This window comes from Stenella coeruleoalba (genome assembly GCF_951394435.1).
Source record: "Stenella coeruleoalba genome assembly, chromosome: 3".
Classification (NCBI taxonomy): Eukaryota; Metazoa; Chordata; class Mammalia; order Artiodactyla; family Delphinidae; genus Stenella; species Stenella coeruleoalba.
In genome coordinates, this window is record NC_137148.1 from 141,101,924 (window position 1) to 141,123,096 (window position 21,173).

The following is a 21,173-nucleotide window of genomic DNA, read 5'->3' on the forward strand; positions in this document are numbered from 1 at the left end:
TGTCTTGGCTGTTTAAAAGCAGAATTTAAAAAGGTATCTGGAGAAGAATAAGTGATGGAAATTGGAGGAGGGGTACAGTTAGGGCAATATTGTAAGTGGTAAGATGCTTGGATTTTATTCTAATAATAATGAGAAATCCCTGAGGATTTTAATCAAGATATATATATATATAATCTGATTTACACTTCAAACAGAATACTTAGGTAGCTATATGGAAAATGAATTGTGGGAATTTAAGATATTTGTTGATACGTTAAACAATATCTGTTGCATACAGAAAAAAAAACATTTTAAAGTGAGGGTCAAAATGATTTACCAATAGATAGAAGATAGGGAAACGTGAAAACAAAGGGATAAGGATGTTGGTATTTTTGGCTTGAACAGTTGGGTAAGTGACACTGACATTTACTGAGATTTGAAAGACTGTGGAAAACAAGGCTTGAGGCTAAATATTGATATAAGATATAAGAGGGTTTTTTGTTTGTTTTTTCTCTCCTTTGGTCATGCCACATTTGGCATGTCTGTTAAATATCCAAGCAGAGCTGCCAACTACTGGATACACTCTAGTTCATTGTCACAGATCCTACTGATGGTGAACCATCCTGGATATATATGACATAGGTCCTTAAAAACAACTCCTTTAAGAGTACTCGTAAAATACTCAAGAATATTTCTCATAAATACAATGTCCCAGTAATGCTATGTTACTTTATGCAAAACTCATTTTCTATTTACCTTAAAACTTTTCAGGAATGCATTTGGTGGCTTGATTGGAGGTCATTGCATAATAAGCCCAAAGTGCTTATATTTCATTATATTTTTATCATGTTACAAATGTAAACAAGTACTTGTTTCTTTGATCTCTTTTATAATCAGAGTGCAATATATTGCACTACATTTCCCAATGTCTGAGTTATTCAATCTGGAATAACATCTTGCAAGGTCTTTATTTTATAGCTTACAGTGTTCTTTTCTCATTCCAAGTCACTTTGATGTCTCTCTGACTATGTGTAATGTCATCTGCTCTTCTGGTCTCTAGTGAACACCTAATGTTCAGAACACCCACTTAATGAAAACGGTTCAGTGCCTTCTGGATCTTTTTATCATCTGAAATTTAAAACTTAAAGACAACCTGGGTTTCTACTTTCTCACAAATCATGATAGTCTTTCAACAACTCACTTCATGAGAATTTTTATCCTGAAAACAGACAGCACACATCAGGAATGATGAACACATACATACACACATATGCTGTTCACATACATACACTGTACATACACAAACATTGTTCACATACATACACTGTAAACATACATATTTTTACATATACACAGACTGTATTCACACACACACATACACAGCAATGTTGGAGTGACCTATGTTTTCTACATCCTATCTGTAGCTTTCTCTCCAGAGGTGGGAAGTAACAGGAGCTGTGTTTCTGCAGAAAATAAGAGACAGAAGCAAAGTGGTATCTAATTAAAATGTTTACAACATTTCCCATGAGATATAAGCTACTGACATTTTCTGGACTGTAAGCCAAGAAACGCTTAGGATTATACAGATGTACTTTGCAAACTACAATTGCCATGCAGTGAAAACATAGCTTAGACACAGTTCAGGAAATATGGATTGGATAACCTTTCTTTGTAACTCAGAAATTAAAAGTTAGGTCCTATGAGAACTTATAGTAAGTTGAGCCGTTCATCTCTTCTCAAAGTAAATCAAAAATCCATTTCCTCTGCTTCATAGGCCTTCCTCCTCTAGAATGGTTTCCAACATCTGTATCTGAGTCTGCCAAAATCAGTGTTGCTTTGTTGTACCTCCTTCTCCTCCCAACTGCTTTTATCTCTACCAGAACACTGTTCTTTCCCCTAGCTGTCACACTCTTGTCCTCCAGCATTATAATATTTCTAAGATGTGAATGATGATACTGACCTCAGCTCCTTTTAATTGCCCTGTTCCTTAGTTCCTCATAGTATAACTTATTCGTACATTCACATGACATGTTTATTGAGCAACTACTTTGTTCAAGTACCCTTAGAGGGAAGAGGATGTATCAACAATCAGTGTAGACAGAACTCCTGTTCTCATAAAGCTCATATTTTAGTTCAGGGAGAGGACAAAGAATGAACGAGAAATAAGCAATCAATAGTTCTTTTTTTTTTTTTTTTTTTTTTTTTGTATAGTGATGAATACCTTGAAGAAAATAAAACAAACAAAAGGAAAAGATAATGGTAACGGAGAGGGTCATTTGGGCTTTTGCATTCAATCCCTCAGAATGCAAATCTTCACTTCTTTCCTTCAAGGATTTGTATTGCCGTAGAGTTGTTTTTTTCACCCACACAGGCATTTATGAGGCCACCGAATCTTCATTTTATTTCCCATAGTTCTTTTTTATTAGTCTAAAATAACTATTTTTAGGAGAATAATGCAAAGTGCACTTTTTCACTTCAAGCTTAATTTCCTATTAGTGATAGATATAGGTCTTTGCATTCTTATGTAGAACATCATCAGTTCCTCTTTTCTCACTCTCCTACCTCCAGACCATGCCCAGAGGTTCTTTTCTAATAGAAATATCTATCTAATTTTTTCTACTAATAATTTTTTCCAAAAAAAAAAAATACACAGAATCTTTGTGAGGAAAGGAAATATTCCTATACTATTGAGCCAGAATAGATTCTTATGCAAACTTCTTTCTTTAAATAATCACTATGTGTGAAAAAGTGACAGCACACAAATATTCTTCCCTTGAACAAAGCAATGGATTACAGTGGAATGGGGGAGGGAAGAAATTTAATTATTTCAATAACATCACTTAGGAGAGTATCTTAATGCTTTGGAACTAAGGAAAGCATTCCAAATTAAGATTTCTACTAAACCAAATTTTACCTAGAAAATCTGCAGACACATGGAGGAGCTAAGCATGAAGTTGGGTAAAGAATGAGTATAACAAACCATTTTTACCTATTAATGAACCTGTATGAATTAACCACTATACCAAAAGCTATATGCTAACAATGACTCCTGAGTGACTACTACTTTTTTTTTCTACTACTTTTATAAGGAATATTTTCTAGCACTCTTAAACTTTGTATTCTTACATCCTCTTCAAAAGGATTCTTTGAGCAAAGGTTCCGTTTTCTTTACTTACTGATAATCACCACTTATCTAATGTACAATATCCACTTTGGTGGACTTTCCACATGTCCTTTGCATAGCAATAAATATGCATAAAAAGCAGAATGTAACTGAAATCATCTTGACATGCATGCTTTTAATAGATCTAAGCAGAAAGTTATATACAACATACTGCTTCGTAAGTATCAGTTATAGGGTGAATATATGGAGTTGCTTTTTTTTTTTTTTTCTTTTGTCGGGGTGAGGAGGGCAGCATGATTGGTCTTATGTCTGTTACTGGAGAGTAGGTTCTTGTTCCATTGCAGAAAGAATTCAGAGACACAGAGACCAAGAGAGCAAAACCATGATTTATTAAGCAACAGTACACTCTCGGGAGGGGGAGCAGGCAGGCTCAGGTGAGCAGCTGCCCTGAGTTTCTTTGGCAAGCTGGTTATATGGAGTGTGAAAATGATTGGGTGGGATATTCATTGCAGAGGGAGGGGTCTTGGGTTGTATTTCCTGATTTTTATCCCATCTGCACCTTCCCAAGAGGAGGAGGGATTTTTGTCCTTATTTAGTTAGTCTTGATCAGAAGTATCATGGTGTTGGTGCATGATGAGCACTTCTTATCAGCAAGACTAATTTTATTGTAATGAGGCCATAATGAGCAAAAGGTTACATTCAGAAGCCGGAGATTCCCACCTTTTCCTACCTTGCTTTGTCTGCCTCTAGGACCCCTGTCGGCCCGAGATGTATGGTTTCCTGCCATGTGACCCATGCCTTCTTTCTCTGCTTGTATCTGGCTAACTGCCTGCTCTAACGTGTCCAATGGAATATATTAGCCAAATGGCAAAAAGTGGTCACATATGCAATCTGAATTCAAGGATACCAAAAGATAATAAGAAGTTTGCAAACTATTTCAGAACAATGGAATTCCATTAATTTTATTTTTCTCTAAAAATTAACATGTTTATTGATATGAATTAGAAATTATAAATAAATAATTTAAAAATACCTAGCACTGTTGAAACCTTAGGAAATTTTCTTTCAAAATTTTTTAAACAGAAAATGTGATATTTTATATTATCTTTGATAATCTGATCCCTTTTCCTTTATACCAGGTACTGCGCTAGGTTTAATAGTGAGCACGTCAGATAAGGTTTCTGCTCTCGCAGTCTACTGCGTAAAGTATCTTGCCATGTTGATAAATATTCACTATCATATAAATGCCTAAATCTGTATTCTGTATAATATTTAACCTTGCTCTATAACGAGACATTTAGTTTGTTCTCTACCTTTTTCTGTTATTCACAGTAACTCACCACCTGTGGAAGCCCTGAGATCAAATATCCCCTCCATCCCACTCAGTTGAACTTGACCTCCTATCCTGTCTCGTCTAGTTCAGAGCAAGCTGTTGATCTGATTGGATTAAAGTCATTCACACTACTGTAAGGAATACTTTCCATGCAGAAAAGTTTAATCCAGAGTATTTAGTGGCCTTTGACACTATTAAATGCCGCCAACATCAATTTGCTAAAAGCCCATTCAGTGAAAATCAACTTGCCAAATATTGAATTTATGGAATGACTAATTTTAGATACCTAGCATTTCCTCATTTCTGAACATTTTCCAAGAAAGAGTGAACTTTTCCGTAAACATAAATTTTCCTCTTTAGTTTTGAGAGTACCCAGGCCACTTCACCTTTCTCTGCCCCTAACTCTGTCCTCCTATCCCTTTGCCCTTACATTTACACTCGCATGTCCTCCTGCCTCCTACCTGTCTTTGCCCCTGCTCGTGCCCCTGGCAATAAACAGCTATAACACATTAACCTGGATTGGATTTAACATATTTTTTGATAGCTTTATGAGATTTGGTCATTTCACAGATTGGCTTCAGTCAAATTGTTTACCTTCCTCCACCTCAATGAACCATTGCTGAAAACATGGCTTTTACTTGGGGCTTTCAGAAGGTAATAATACTTGCTTATGGACAGTCAAACCACCTTCATTATCTATCCTAACAAGGATTTCTATACATGGATCAGAACAATAACTTCACAACATTCACCTTCCTTTCTCATCAGGTCAGGGGTGTTATGATAGTTTGACAAAAGTAAATGATACATATAAATATTTCTCATTTTATATACATGAATAAAGAGGATTTGCTAGGTTTGATTTATAAGTGATTATACCTGACATCTTTAGCCTATGTTATTTTTCAAAAAGATGAATTTTGCCTGCAAAGCATGGGTACAACAAGCTGAGTCATCATCTCTAATTTTTCATAAAACCTTCATAGGCTGAATTCAAGCACAGGTACTGGAAATGGGTTTTAGAAAGTTTTCCCTCATCCTAATACACTTGAAAATCCACAGTCACAGCTGGACTTCAGGTGGTTACAGACCCACACAGCTGCTTGGTGAGCCTCATGACTCTGCCTTGGTAAATAGGAGTTCCTTGAAATTGTGAAAATCCAGAAATGAAATCCTCATTTCACATAATAGGAATATAAATCAGAATCTCTTGTGTGCATTGCATTTGCGTCAAGGTTGATGCTAAATTTTGGTCTTCTTCTATCATTTCATCCTTTTATCTATTCACTCTCCAGCACGTGAAAGCTACAGGCAGCCTACATGTGCAGATATTTACTATGGTTGGGAATAAGAGGAACAAAACAGAGTTCAATGAAGTAAATGCATTGCACTTTATAGAATTTAAAGTAAACGTTATATAAAGAGGACACGATTCATCCTTTGTTTTCGTACTTGATTAGATAAATCATATAGCAAACCATAATGTAAGATATAGTACTTACCATACATTTAGCGTAATGGCTTAAGCACATTTTCTCTGTAGGAAGTATTCCTGTGATAATAGGACAATATGAAAAATTGCCTGTGATAAAAATAAAACATGACCACAAAAGATAGCTCAGCATCTGATACCCCAAATACAATATCATAACAAATGTACATCTATTTATATATTTATACACACTGTGAAATCTTATTAAGTAAATATCAGTATGTAATTCCATATAGTTCCTAGGATAATTTTCTAAAATATTAAACGCAACATTCAGTAAATTCAAAAAGTTTTGCCCCACTCTAGTAGTGTCTCAGGTTTTATATTGAAAAGCCTTTACGTTTTATAATGCCAACATACAAATAAGCACTAGCCTAGCCATTAAAACACATTAATCAAGTGTTTATTTTATCTGAACTCATCTAGGCCATGCAGATGTTAACTCTTTTCTGACTATGTGTGAAATTATGGCAAAGGAAGTTTATATTAACCAAAATGTTCAGGTAAGAAACTACTCACCTGTAAGAATTATGTTTCTTGCTTTGACATTCTACCTTGCAAGTAAAGGTGGTCTTGAGGGTCACTTAAAGTTAATGAGCCTAAAGGGGAAATCTTTTGGGGGAAGTGGAATGTTTTGGGGGTTTTTTTGGTAAATCAGTACAGACATAGGTGCCCCTCTATCCCATTGCCCACTTCCTGCTGTGAACATGGCCATGGTATTTGGATTTGCAGGAGGAAGCAATTATGAGAAAGAATGCAATCATGCAACAAACACAAATAAATAAAAAGTAAAATCCATTCCTAACCTACAGTTAGCTTGGTTTACTTGAAAGGGTAAGGGCTTTCTGACTGACAAGGACATTTCCTAGTACCTGTTCCCGAACTAAATTCGATGTCTTTAAACTACACAAGAGACTACCTTAGCAAAACAAAATTTTTAGGGAAAAACTACTATGACTCAGACCTCCATAGCTATATTTCAGGAATAAAAATTTTAAACTCTTAATCTATCCCAGGTTTTCATTATGTTAGAGTTGTTCACTTAGTTTTGTCACTCTTTTTATTTTTCTGTCCCAATTTTTTCTCTCTTATTCTCCCCCGAATAGAAGCTAAAAATACCAAAGTCTGTGGCCCAGAGACATTGAAAATATTAGAAGACTAAAGGGAAATCCACTTTTCAGGATATTTTAGGAATTCCTGCATAACTGATTCAGTATCTGTAATAATTACTTTGCAGTTGTGTCAAAGTAGACATCCACACGATGTACTGTAACACCAGACAATAAACACAATAGTCCTTGCACTAATTAGGAATTACCTTCAAACATCTGATCACTAATGCCATTCTTGTTAGCCAGCTGACCTACTGGATTGAAGTCCTTAGACAGTCCCCAGACTATGATATTGTACAGATATTGTAAGATGCTTTTGACTAAAGATACTAGAATACACAACAGAAAGTGGCTAATGTAATGGGTTACTTTTAAGCTCACATAAGTCCAGAGACTACTGATTCCAGGGTTTGTGCGGTGGCTTATGCAAGTACCCAAGTTCATTCTGCTTCTAGTAAATACTCATTGTGTTGGTGATGTCTTACCACATGGTTACAAGACATCTGCAATACTCCACAGACAATTTCTGTAGCAGAAGGTAAGCAGGTGGAGAAAAACACATCTTTTCTTATTGTACCTGCCAGTCTCTTTTCTTAGGAGGAAAACCCATTTCCAGAAGACTCTTAGCAGATTCCCTCTGTGAGTCATTGGCCAGAGTTGGATCACACTGGCTTTTTTAGATCAGTGAGGGGCAACTTAGAATAGGATTACCATGACTAGACTGAAAGAGAGACCCAACCTCCTTGTATATAAGCCATCCAAATTATATCTAAACAAAATTAAGTTGCAGCAAGTAATGACTGTCAGGTTCTCTAATTTTTAAGCTCTTTTCTTTCTTTCTTGAAGATTTTGGAGTAACTGGCTATTTTAATTTCCTAGGACTGAGATAACAAAGTATCACAAACTGGGTGGCTTTAAAACAACAGAAATTTATTCTTTCTTATTTCTGGAGGCTAGATATCTGAAATCTAGGTGTCTAAGTCTCTAGAGGAGAATCTATTCTAAGCCCCTTTCTTAGCTTCCGATGTTGCAGGCAATTGTTGGCTTGTAGGCCCATCACTTCAATTTCTGCTTCTGTCATCATAAGGCTTATTGACTCTGTGTTTGTCTCTGTGTCTCTTCTCCTATTCTTATAATGACAGTAGTCCTTTTGGATTAGGGCCCACCTTAATGAGCTCCATCTTAATTTGATTACATCTGCAAAGATCCTTTTTCCAAATAAGGTCACATTCACAGGTACTGTGAATTAGGACTTCAACATATATTTTTGGAGCTCACAAGTCAACTGATAACACTGACACAATTGATGGGGTACCTGGGGGTGTGGAGTAAGGGAAATGACCCTCAGGAAGTATGAAAACAGCTACACTTAAGAATGCAGATGATAAAAACTAATACATAATATTGTCAGAGTGTTGCCAGTGAGCCAAACTGTTTAGTTACTTAATTATTAATTTATTTTTAGCTTTTCTGTTTCTTTGCTCAAGATTCAAATTCCTAAGAGTGGCAACTAGATGGGTTATGTTTGAACAGCATGCCTACGCGTTGGCAGGGCACTAGGAAAGTCAACAGAGTACTTTGATTGTAGTCCTACCTATCACCCAGTGTCAAAGGGGGAGTTCCCTAGATGAAAACTAGGTGTGTTTACCAGAAGAAAAGAAAGTGCTATGCAAGTAAAAGTAAAAAACATGTACCACATGATTTAGTCAATCCTGTCCTGTCTGCCCTGGTGGTTGGCAACTGTCCCCTTGACTGCCACACTGACCATGAGAAATAGAATAGTCTTGTTTTCCCTTGGACACCCTGATCATGGGGCTCTGTATGAGACACGGGGGTGCTATAGAGAATGATATGGCACACACATTGGACAATAAGAATTGAAAGCATATATAAACAGTCTGTTCATATCAGCATGCACTGGATGAACATCAGCTCTGAATATAGGTACAAATAAAATGTAATATTGACTGCTATATTTGTGAATATTTTATAAACAGATTATGTGACACCCTTAACATTGGAAAGGAGTTATAGCAGGGAGAATTTGAAGCAGAAGAAAAGGAGAAGTAAGAAAAATATGAATATAAATTTCATCTGTCACTAACAAGATGTATAACAAACTAATTTGACTCATTGTATAGTTTTACATTCTGGATTCAGCCCAGAGTTTTGGAAGACAAAAAAGAATAGAAGTTAAAGAGACCAAGCTTCAGATAGATCTGGATTGAAACCTCTGTTCTGATCACTGTTGTGTTTATAAGCCTAGTGCAAGTAAGGCATATGGTGATGGTTTTATTTATGCATGCTTAGCAATAGGTGTTTGTTAAGTGAATGAATAAATCAACTGTGAGTCATTTAACCTGATAGTAGCTCATGATGACTCCCAATATGTTTCTAAACAAAATACTGGGACAAGAAATACACATACACAACTAAAACTCCTTTTCGACTGTAAAGTAAACAACACTATACATAAAACATGAAACAAGAGTCATCCTCGACTAACTATGGTGATACACTGTGCGTAATCTCATATACTCATTCAGCACCTCTCTGGGTAAGGCACTGGGCTTGGTATTTGGAACTAAAGTCACAAAGCCTTTGCCCTTGAAAAATAAGACAGATAGAAATTAGTCAATAGAGGTTTGAATAGTCCAGTGAGAGAAAACAGGGAAACACTTGATTTATCTGACTGGTAAGGCCAGGAAAGTCTTTGCCATTAAGATAAAATTTGAAATTGTGTACTGAAACTATTAGCAAGATATGGTTGTTGTTGTTGTTGTTGTTTTTCCTGGTAAAACAAGATGTTAGGAGAATAAAATGCTATATGTTACTAGTCAATAGGAATTGGAAGTCAAACAGCTTTGGGTCCTTGCCTAAGTGATTTTTTTTTTTCATATGCATTGGATTTACCTCACCATTGACTCACACACTCCCTAAAGCTAAGATTCTTTTCACTTTTTAAAGAGTTGCCGCTTAATTATCTAAGAAGATATTATGAGGAATAAAAAAAAAAAGTGAAGTCTAAAGCTGTTATAAAGCATCATGTAAATAAACAGCCTCAACTCAAATGTTGGAGAGGAAAGCATGGATATTGTTTGTGGTAGCTCCTGAGATAGGTTAGCTTTGCAAGAACAAGTTGGGGCAGTTTTGCTGTGGCTATCTATTGCATTGGATTCATTTGTACCTTTGCACCATGTCCCCTTACTTAGCTCTGATCCTCCGTCTTTCATTTACATAAGGATGAGCAATCTGTATGTGGGGTTGGAGGGGATTAGTTTAGCGTACTTAACCACTTACTTCCCTGAACCATTTTTCAACACGTATTCCAGAAAAATGGTAAGGTAAAAACTGAAGGGCAAGGAAAAAGTAACACTTTTAAAAAGCGTAACTGAGTTTGTGTTGAAGGGTACTTAGGCTGATATATGGCAGTTTTCTGAAAAATAAATAGATATCTCACTTCAGTACAATACCCACAGCCTTCTACTTACCAATTCCCTTGTGTTTAGTTAGGAGTTCAAATATTTTTGAAGGCATTCCAGTATAAATTAGAATAGTCTCCAGATGTTTTGGCACTGTAAATGGCCAGGCTAAAATTCACTTTTAATGAACCGTATTTTAATGTCAGTCTCTCCTGTCTTCGTAAATGACAAAGAACTCATCTGACTTTGTAATGAATGCTCAACTGTTCCATTACCAATTCTGCCATTTATTGCAGGTATCTTCCTGTGAATTCATGGTGATTTTAAGTGTGTCGAGTAAGAGAAAGGTTAAGATTAAGGAAGAGAGTAAACCTAGAATCAGTAGGATATGGACTCTCTGGGTAGAATACATAAACCTAGCTGTGACAATTTCCTTACTGAAAACTGAAGGTTTGGAGGCCAGAGAAAACATAAATAAATATAGAGGATGTTGAACAGAATAAATAACCTGAGACTGCAAGCTCAGAATCTATGGCTCTGAGTCAACTGTAATCCCTGTGTCACTTTCTTGATGTTTAAAACCTAAGGTTTGAGGAGAATTGTATCCAGAGATTTCATAGAACTCAGCTTCAGGATTATTTGGATCAGAGTATTTGGAATTGCTTTTGCTTTGTAAACTTACATACGTACGATGTTTTTCTCTATTGTTCTACAAATTACAACTCTTGACATTATGACTAGATGGAGTGGAAGGTTATATAACTTTCTATATGTTTCTCCTTTCACGCTTACGTGGAATTTGAGTGCTAAAACTGGGAAAGTCTTAGGCAAATCAAGGAGTTGGTCACTTTAAATGCCTGGAAGACCCCCTATCAAAGAAAGAAAGAAAACGTTCCAAGATTGTTATCAATAAAATGGATGCATAAAAAAGTGTAATTTATTGCATGTTTTCTTCCAGGTAATAAAAAGTGATGTGATTTTAGAAAAATCAATGTATAGAACTATATGTTGACATCATCAAATTTACAAATAAGCAAAATCATACATAGAGTGATGTGACTCACAGAGTTTATCTGTTACTTATGGACTCTAGGCTCTGTGATGAATATTATAGGACTAATTTGTCAAACTAATTTGACAAGTATAATCACCAAGTAAGTAAATTCAAAAAAGAATGATTTTATTGAATCATATTATTTTTCCAATTCCATAGTAGGAAAGGAGATATTTTAGATTAAAAATGCATGTTAGAATTTAGGGGAGACAGATGTATGCTTTCATTAGAAAAATAAGTCTTTACTTATATGTTAAGCATTTAACGAACTTGACGTATTTCCTCATGAACATACTTTTCAGCCCTATTCCCTGAAGCTCACTGTTAAAGTGGATAAAGCTGCCACTCTGTAGTCATAAACTACCCAAGAATATTATGTTGAAAGATGATACCTTTAAGACATCTCTTATTTCTTTCATTAATTCTATTATTTAATTTGAATTTATGAATATCAAAAGAAGATTTGAAAACAGACTGGAAAAGCTTCAAATCAGTGGGCTCTTTGAAATGCACTTGGTTTTACTGTATTGCTACTTCATTTGCTTCCTACATTATACCACTATTTTGTTAAATTTTGCATTTGAAATGTAATTGCCTATTCAGTAATTCCTAGCATTAGTCAGATTTCCTGGATGACATAAATATTGATTTACTTTGACTGATAAAAAGAATCACTATCACTGAAGCATGTAAAAAAAAAAACCTCAGTTGAGAAGTCTATTCAAAATGCTTTCATTTGAGCAATCTGTGTTTATAATTTTTAAATATGTCAACTTTATTACAAAAGAAAAATCAACTTGAGTCGCTTGAGTAAAATTTGGAAAGATTGTTTTTGTGGATCTTTGGCTGTCAGTCCTAGAGGCACTATAAGGAGGACGGCTATCAGTATCACCACCAAGAAGATAATAATAAGAGTCAATTGGGGCTTCTCTGGTGGCACAGTGGTTGGGAGTCCGCCTGCCGATGCAGGGGACACGGGTTCGTGCCCCGGTCCGGGAGGATCCCACATGCCGCGGAGCGGCTGGGCCCGTGAGCCATGGCCGCTGAGCCTGCGCATCTGGAGGCTGTGCTCCGCAACGGGAGAGGCCACAGCAGTGAGAGGCCCGCGTACCGCAAAAAAAAAAAAAAAAAAAAAAAAGAGTCAATTGGGGGACTCCCTGGTGGCACAGTGGTTAAGAATCCGGCTGCTAGTGCAGGTGACGTAGGTTCAAGCCCTGGTCCAGGAAGATCCCACATGCCGAGGAGCAGCTAAGCCCGTGCGCCACAGCTACGGAGCCTGTGCTCTAGAGCCCACGAGCCACACAACTACTGAGCCTGTGTGCCACAACTACTGAAGCCCACACGCCTAGAGCCTGTGCTCCACAACAAGAGAAGCCACCGCAATGAGAAACGTGCGCACCACAATGAAGAGTAACCCCCGCTCGCCACAACTAGAGAAAGCCCGGGTGCAACAGCGGAGACCCAAAGCAGCCAAAAATAAAATAAATAAATTAAAAAAAAAAATAGAACTTCATTAAAAAAAAAAGTCAACTGGAGTCTTTTTATATTTGATTATAATGAGTACCTATTAAATTATACTCTATGTTAGTTAGGAATTTGATTTAATATTCTAGTATATTCATTTTATGCATAAGGTTGCAAGATGCCAGGTCTCTAAAACCATAAGGGTGGATGGAGCAGGATGTGACCAAATAATCTGCAGAGATTCTGTAATTCTATACTGTAGTCTAATTAGATCTCTTTCACATTCAAGGCAATGAATGTGAAGAGATGGATTCTCTTCAGTCCATTTATTTCCTGGGTATAAACCAGGGTTTCTCAACCTTGGCACTATTGACATTTTGGGCTGGATAATTCTTTGTTGGCGGGAGTGGGGATAGGGCTTGTCTTGTACAGTGTAGAGTATTTAGCAGCATCCTTGGCCTCTACCCACTAGAAGCCAGTAGCACCTCCCTGGTTGTGACAATAAAAAATGTTTTCAGACATTGCCAACTGTCCTCTAGGGGTCAACATTTCCCCAGTTTTGAACTACTGGTGTCAACTGTAGTGTCTTCTTCCAACACTTAAGCATATCATTTTTCAAATTCGGGTTACCTATGAAAATAAACTGTACTTATACAACTGGTTTAGCTTCTGCAAGAGGAAGAAAGATATATAGGAAAGAATCGAAAAGAAACTTGAGGAAAGGCTAGGTCAGACACTCTGTCCTTTACCTCCGAGAATGGTAGGAGGTATGTCACCATTTTACATGACATCTGCCCGTTACTATCACCTACTGTACTTTATTTGCACGTATTCAGCCAACAGCTGAGGACTTCATGAACTTGGCTCACTGAAGGGTCAGACTATCATGACTGTGAATTGTTCTTAAACAAATTCTCCATTGCATTAGTCACGAATAAGCTTTCCTTTAATGTCAGGTATGCCTATCATCTTATTCCTCTTCATTTTCTTCTCAAATATGTGTGGAAACTAAAAAGGCAATTCTGCCTTATGGATTTGGTTCCTGTAATGCACCTTCTGTATACTAGATTCAATACCTCTTTCACATCGTTGGGTTTTGCTTTTTTTTAAGGTTAGAGTACCTGTGCAGTGTTTATATTAACTGATAAACAAAATGATCTTAAAACTAAATTTTACAGCAATGTTTAAAGCAGTGGTTCCTAAACTGTAGTCTGATTAGTAGCATCATCCTCACCTGGGAACTTGTTTAAAATGCAAATTGTCAAATGCCAGCCTAGACTTCCTGAGTCAGAAGCTTTGGGGGTGCTTTAACACACCCTCCAATGATTCTAACACACACTAAAGTTTGGGATCCACTGGTTTATAGGTCTCATTTTGGGGGAAGTTACAGTTTATCCGCAAACTGGTTTGTGAACACCAAATGGCCTTTAATATTTCTCCTTCAGCTGTCAGTGTGATAGCAGATTTTTATAAGGCAGAGCTTTAGAAAATTAACTAATGGCAAAGCAAAATATGCATATTGATAGCATCTCCTAAACTCACATTCACTCCACTTTTTTTCTTTCTTTTCTTTCTCTCTTCTAAGAGGCCATAAAGTTTATTCCCTTAGCCCTGTAAATTGTCAGTAATTGACAGCCTGACTGAGAGTTGGGCTATAATTCCAAGTTTGAAAGAGCCAGGGACACGAACTCTTGCTTCACCTCTTAAGATGGATGTTAGGTCAGGAGCAAGGAGCAATGGGGCAAAGGGTTCCCTAGGAGCCTGGACTCAAGGCTATTGCCTGCAGCCTTTGCTTTTAGTACCTTGAGTTCAGCACGAGGGTTGCCAAATGTATATACCTCTCACCAACACTGCAGTCATTTTTCTTTTTAACCTACACCTACATCTGAATGGCCTAGAAAGGGTTATACCCAATGACAAATTTACCCATGCTGGCTGAAAAGCTCCAAGGGTTCCATCACCCTGAAGAAAACAGTGTAAGAGACACTAAGCCGTGCTGGCGTTCCATTTAGCAAATGGCAAATAATAACATCATCCTGACAATTACAAGCTGTTTCATGCTACTGACATGTCAACAGCATCTATACATTGAATGTATAAAACTTCCAATACTATCAGGTCTCAATCTACACTTCAGTCTATCAACAAATGCCTCTTGAGCATCTATTTTGTCCAGGAACAGTCTATGGAAAATTAACTACCATAATCCTTGGCATCCAGGTGATCACAGTCTCATCAAGAAAATCATAAACTTATAGATATTTAAGAGCTAAATGCTATGATCAAGCATGTGCTAAGTGCTAAATAAATTTATAACTGAGTTTTTAAAGACAGTATGATATTTCATGTTTAATCCTCATGACCTCTTGCTTAATGTTTTACTTCTCAAGTCATGTATATTTCCCAATTTTTGGCCCAGAGGATATGTAAAATAAAGTGTCTATGGATTTCATTTTAAGTCTGAATTTCCACCAATTCTTGTATAGTCTTTTCATTTCATTTGCTGAAATACATGAAGGAACTTGGACATTTTTTGGTAAGCAGAAGAGAGTCATTTTGTTTACAAGTACAGGAGTAATCCAAGCACTTGCATGTTTTAGGACATCCAGCAAATTTTGTAGGAATGGCTGGAGTGGTGAGAAATTACCCAGGAGAGAAGAAAAAGTTACCCTTAATGGTATTTGGGCATCAGTCTAACTGGAGGCTGAAGAATAGTGAAATTTAAAGCAAAGGGTATGAATCATTCCTTCATAGAGAAAAGTGTCATAGCTGTCTTTCATAGGGGTTATATTAAAAAAATAGAACAATGGGTTGTTGCAGAAACATGCTATTTAGATTGCTAAAGATAGTAATAATAAGAGAGCAATGTCTATAAAATCATTTAAAGATACTTATCCAATAAAAAGAGTTCTTTTCTTTTTTAACATCTTTATTGGAGTATAATTGCTTTACAGTGTTGTGTTAGTTTCTGCTGTATAACAAAGTAAAGCAGTTATATGTATACATATATCCCCATATCCCCTCCTTCTTGCGTCTCCCTTCCACCCTTCCTATCCCACCCCTCTAGGTGGTCACAAAGCACCGAGCTGATCTCCCTGTGCTATGTGGCTGCTTCCCACTAGCTATCTATTTTACATTTGGTAGTGTATATATGTCAATGTTACTCTCTTACTTCATCCCAGCTTACCCTTCCCCCTCCCCGTGTCCTCAAGTCCATTCTCTACATCTATGTCTTTATTCCTGTCCTTCCCCTAGGTTCATCAGAACCTTTTTTTTTTTTTTAGATTCCATATATATGTATTAGCATATTGTATTTGTTTTTCTCTTTCTGACTTACTTCACTCTGTATGACAGACTCTAGGTTCATCCACCTCACTACAAATAACTCAATTTCATTTCTTTTTATGGCTGAGTAATATTCCATTGTACATATGTGCCACATCTTCTTTATCCATTCATTTGTCAATGGACACTTAGGTTGCTTCCATGTCCTGGCTATTGTAAATAGTGTTGCAATGAACATTGTGGTACATGACTCTTTTTGAATTATGGTCTTCTCAGGGTATGTGTCCAGTAGTGGGATTGCTGGGTCATATGGAAGTTCTATTTTCAGTTTTTTTTTGCTCTACGCGGGCCTCTCACTGCCGTGGCCCTTCCCGCTGCGGAGCACAGGCTCCGGACGCGCAGGCTCAGTGGCCATGGCTCACGGGCCTAGCCACTCCGCGGCATGTGGGATCTTCCTGGACCGGGGCACAAACCCGTGTCCCCTGCATCGGCAGGCAGACTGTCAACCTCTGCGCCACCAGGGAAGTCCCTATTTTCAGTTTTTTAAGGAACCTCCATACTGTTCTCCATAGTGGCTGTATCAATTTACATTCCCACCAACAGTGCAAGAGGGTTCCCTTTTCTCCACACCCTCTCCAGCATTTATTGTTTGTAGATTTTTTGATGATGGCCATTCTGACCAGTGTGAGGTGATACCTCATTGTAGTTTTGATTTGCATTTCTCTAATGATACATGAAGTTGAGCATCCTTTCATGTGTTTGTTGGCAATTTGTGTATCTTTTTTGAAGAAATGGCTATTAAGATCTTCTGCCCATTTTTGGATTGGGTTGTTTGTTTTTTTGATATTGAGCTGCATGAGCTGCTTGTATGTTTTGGAGATTAATCCTTTGTCAGTTGCTTCATTTGCAAATATTTTCTCCCATTCTGATGGTTGTATTTTCATCTTGTTTATGGTTTCCTTTGTTGTGCAAAAGCTTTTCAGTTTCATTAGGTCCCATTTGTTTATTTTTATTTCCATTTCTCTAGGAGAGTTCTTTTTTTTAAAATATCTGAGCATTTATCAAAATGGCCCTCCCATAATATTCTAGGGTATTCCAGAATATTGGGGTATTCTGCTAGACTCTCAGAATTGAAAAGTATAGATATTCATAAAAACAAAGCAAATAAATGAAATTCATGCTCCAGGGAGCAATAGAAAGAAAGTCAAAAAGTTTGCTTTTGATTAAGTCTCTTACCAACACTATCACCACTGCCAAAATATGTTCCTTTTCTGTATAGTCTTTTTTTTCTGTTTGCAGAAACTTCATCTCCTCTATTGCTTAATCCAGAAACCTGAGGATCTTCCTTAACCTCTTTCTCATACTTTTCATTTACAACCAGGTTCTGTGAATTCTACCACTAAAATCATAACTCTACTGATACACCATCCTAGTCAGAGACACCACTGCTCAGCCCCTGAACGTGCTACAAACTGCAAATTTCTTTTCTCATCTCCACTTTTGCCTCAGAAGTCAGACAATCTTTTAAAAGGGTAAGTAGAAATTCTCCTTCTTAAAACACTTTAGTGGTTTCCCACTAAAGAATGAAACTCAAACAACAGCACTCTAAGGTAGCTATTACTATTTTGCCTAGGTTGAGGGAACCAGTGCTTTTAAAACTTAATTTTATTGAGAACACATGATTGGCAAGTGGCTCTGCCCAGCCAGTCTAAATCCAAAGAACTGATCTGCTGCAAATTTGCTGCCCTCTCATGTGCTAGGTTTATAGTATTACTGAATAGACATGACAAGATGCATAAAGCAAACTGTGAGACAATCATGCCAAGAACTCTCAGATTAAAGTACTAATAATGATAATCATAAAATCAACAACTAAGATTTGCCAAGCACACACTCTGAAGACCCATAAACTTGAGGCTCCGTGCAATGTTATATTTGTACCTAACAACAAAGCTCATTAATTTATAAATTTAATAATAGTAAAATTCTATTAATTTACTCTGAACAGCAATGCAGCCTTTTGAACATAAATGAGCAGGATATGGAATTAAATATCTTGTATTCGAAGTGTCCTGTCATTTACTTGTTATGTGATTTGGAAGAAAATAAACGATGTAAGCCTCAGTTTCCTTAATCTGTAAAATAATCTTACTAATAATAATTTCACATAATTGTGTTAAGCACAGGAAAGGAGATATTACTATGAAATATGTGCTTTTAAAACAGTGACAGCATTATTTGAAATATATTTGCATATGATTATATGTTTAGATATTTTTGCTAAACTGGCTTAAGTTAGTTCAAGTCACTGATAAATTCAGTCATGCTTTTCAAATAAGTAGATCTGTATTGACAAAATGAGACATTGTAGAGGTAGTGAAATGTAATCATGTTGGCCAAGTAATACATACTTTTGTTTTCTTTAATATTACCAGTTTCATAGGAATATTTCATGACGGTACTTTAATTACAATTTATTTATAGTCTATTTGTATCAGTCAGAGTTCAATCAGAGAAACAGAACCACTGGAGATAGATGGATGGATTGATAGATGATAGATAGATAGATAGATAGATAGATAGGAACAGATAGATATATATAGGTATATGTATATATCTATTACAAGGATTTGACCATCTGCAATTGTGGGAGTTGGTAAAGCAGTTTCTGCATAGCTGTGATCTTTGCTTCTAATGCTGGAACTAGAAGTCCACAGGGAAGACAGTTGGGACGAAAGATGGATACAGAGTAGGGGAGATTAAAAACAACCTAGACAACAAGCTAGAGCCCTAGGAGGAAGAACTGAAATGTATACCATTTCTTGTTTCCTCTGACCTTGGTGATGTGAAAGCCCTGCAGAGGGTGGGGTCCTTTACCACAGAGCTAAATTAAAGCACTTGGCCCAAGAGTGCATCCAACCAAAATTTGCAGATGCATATAAAATAGTGTAGTATTTGCATTGTGAGTAGGTTCCCTCAAACACTCTCGTATACTTTAAATCATCTCTAGATTACTTATAATACTTAATACAATGTAAATGCTAGATAAATAGCCACCAGTACATGGAAAATTCAAGCTTTGCTTTTTTGAACTTTCTGGTAAAACTTTTTTCTTTATGAATATTTTTGGCTTGTGGTTGGTTGAATTTGTGGGTGTGATGTGGAACCGGAGGGTATAGAGGGCTGACTGTATACAGGAAAAGGGATTCTGGGAAATGTAGTTCAGCATAGTCAAGTCAACGTGTTGTAGAGCCCATAATACATTCCTTATCAACTTGGCACCTGTAAACATCTTAAATCATACTTTGCCTCCAAGTAAAGATAATGACAAAGTTAAACTTCCATCCAACATGCTATATCTATCTTAAATATAACTGAAAATAAGCTCACTTCTTCCTCCTAAGAGGATAGAAGTCCTTCTTTTGTCTTTGGATGATTTTCATTCTTCTCCTAATTCACACTTCAAGTTGAATATCTTGTACCTTAAATACTGACTTATAAATTTAACTACTATTAACGTATCTTATATTTGATAAGGAGATGAGTGAGAGGAAGAAAAGAAAAATTGGGGGTTGATAAACAAACATGGTCATATCAAAATAATGAATAAATATTCCTAACTATCACAGTCCTTCTTTTTACAACTGGCCGTATGGTCATAGCTGGTATTTATAGCTATTTCTTCTACTCATTTCCTACCCCCTTTTCCTCAGTTAGCATCTCAGCTGGTATTAGTTTCTTACCTGTGACACAGTCTTTCTTCCTGAAGGTTCTGGGTCCTTAGCAGGCCTGCCTGACTTGAGTCGTTTTAGTTTTCCATCAACTTTAATCACAGAACATAGGAGTACTAAGGAACACCTGGAGGATCTTCTGCATTACAGATGTGTTCCTCTTACCTCATTGTGCAGTAGCAACCCAGCTTCTCCTTGATGGTCAAGATCAGTAATCCCAGTTAGTCCAGTAACTGTCTTCTTCGGCTGTTGATTTAGGTTACTTCAGTAATCCCAAAATGGCCAGGTAGCAGGCTCCATTTATAGTTTAATGGAATCATTTTGTGTTTCCTGAAGTTAGTCTGCAGTTCAGCAACATTTGTGAGATACAAAAGGTTGATGTTTCACTTCCTTTCTCTAAATCTCATAGAAGAATTTCCTTGTGGTCCACTCTAACCAGAAACATAGACGAAAGGGATTTCTGGAGAATGTAGTTCAAACTAGCCAATAAATAAGTAATCAAGCTACTTTAAAATTGTGAGAATTTTTAATTCCCTTGAGATTGAAATCTCCATATATATTTGGTTTGGGGAACTTTGTTTATGTGGACGCATTCTTCCTTTGGAACTAGGAGCTCTAGACCAGCAGAACCTAAAGTTATATGGACAGAAAGTAAACATTTTGGTCGTGGAATACTAGGAATAATATTGTGAGGAGCTACTCTTATTTGTATCCTTTGATTCCTGGTTAGCAGACAAACAGCATCATATACCAGGTCATGTATATACTTTATGCTGGAGGATTGTTCAGCAGCCCTGCAAGCCCTTCAGCATATAGAGAACATGATATGACTAGTACGGATAAGATATCCAGTAAATCTATGGACAATACTTTGGGAGATGCACTGCAAGCAGAGAGGGCAAATCTATATCCAGGATATTGTCTGTTCCAATAAGAACACAGTACTGTGCCTACCATGTTGGAAGAGGTCCAATATAATCAACCTGGCACCAGGCAGCTGACTGATTTTTCAGGAAATGGTGCCATAATGGGGGTACAGTGTTGGTTTCTGCTGTTGGCAAAAGGGGCATCTAGAGGTGGCTACAGCATGATTGTCCTGGGCTAGTGTGGAAACCCAGGTTGCTGACCCTGTGAAAAACTTCCATTCATATTGCAATGGCCACTTTATTCATGAACC

The 21,173-nt window shown here is 36.9% G+C and overlaps 1 protein-coding gene across 49 annotated transcripts in view; it reads left to right on the plus strand.

Annotated features, from left to right (window-relative positions):
* LOC307184329 (teneurin-2-like) overlaps positions 1–21,173 on the plus strand; it is a 2,867,364-nt gene that overhangs the window by 841,710 nt on the left and 2,004,481 nt on the right. For 44 of the 49 annotated variants that reach the window (XM_079917763.1, XM_079917760.1, XM_079917746.1 and 41 more), the window contains one exon: positions 17,647–17,797. The exons of the other annotated variants lie outside the window; for them this stretch is intronic. The gene's annotated coding sequence lies outside the window, so the exon portion shown is untranslated. The remainder of the gene's footprint in view (positions 1–17,646; positions 17,798–21,173) is intronic. 49 annotated transcript variants of the gene reach the window in all.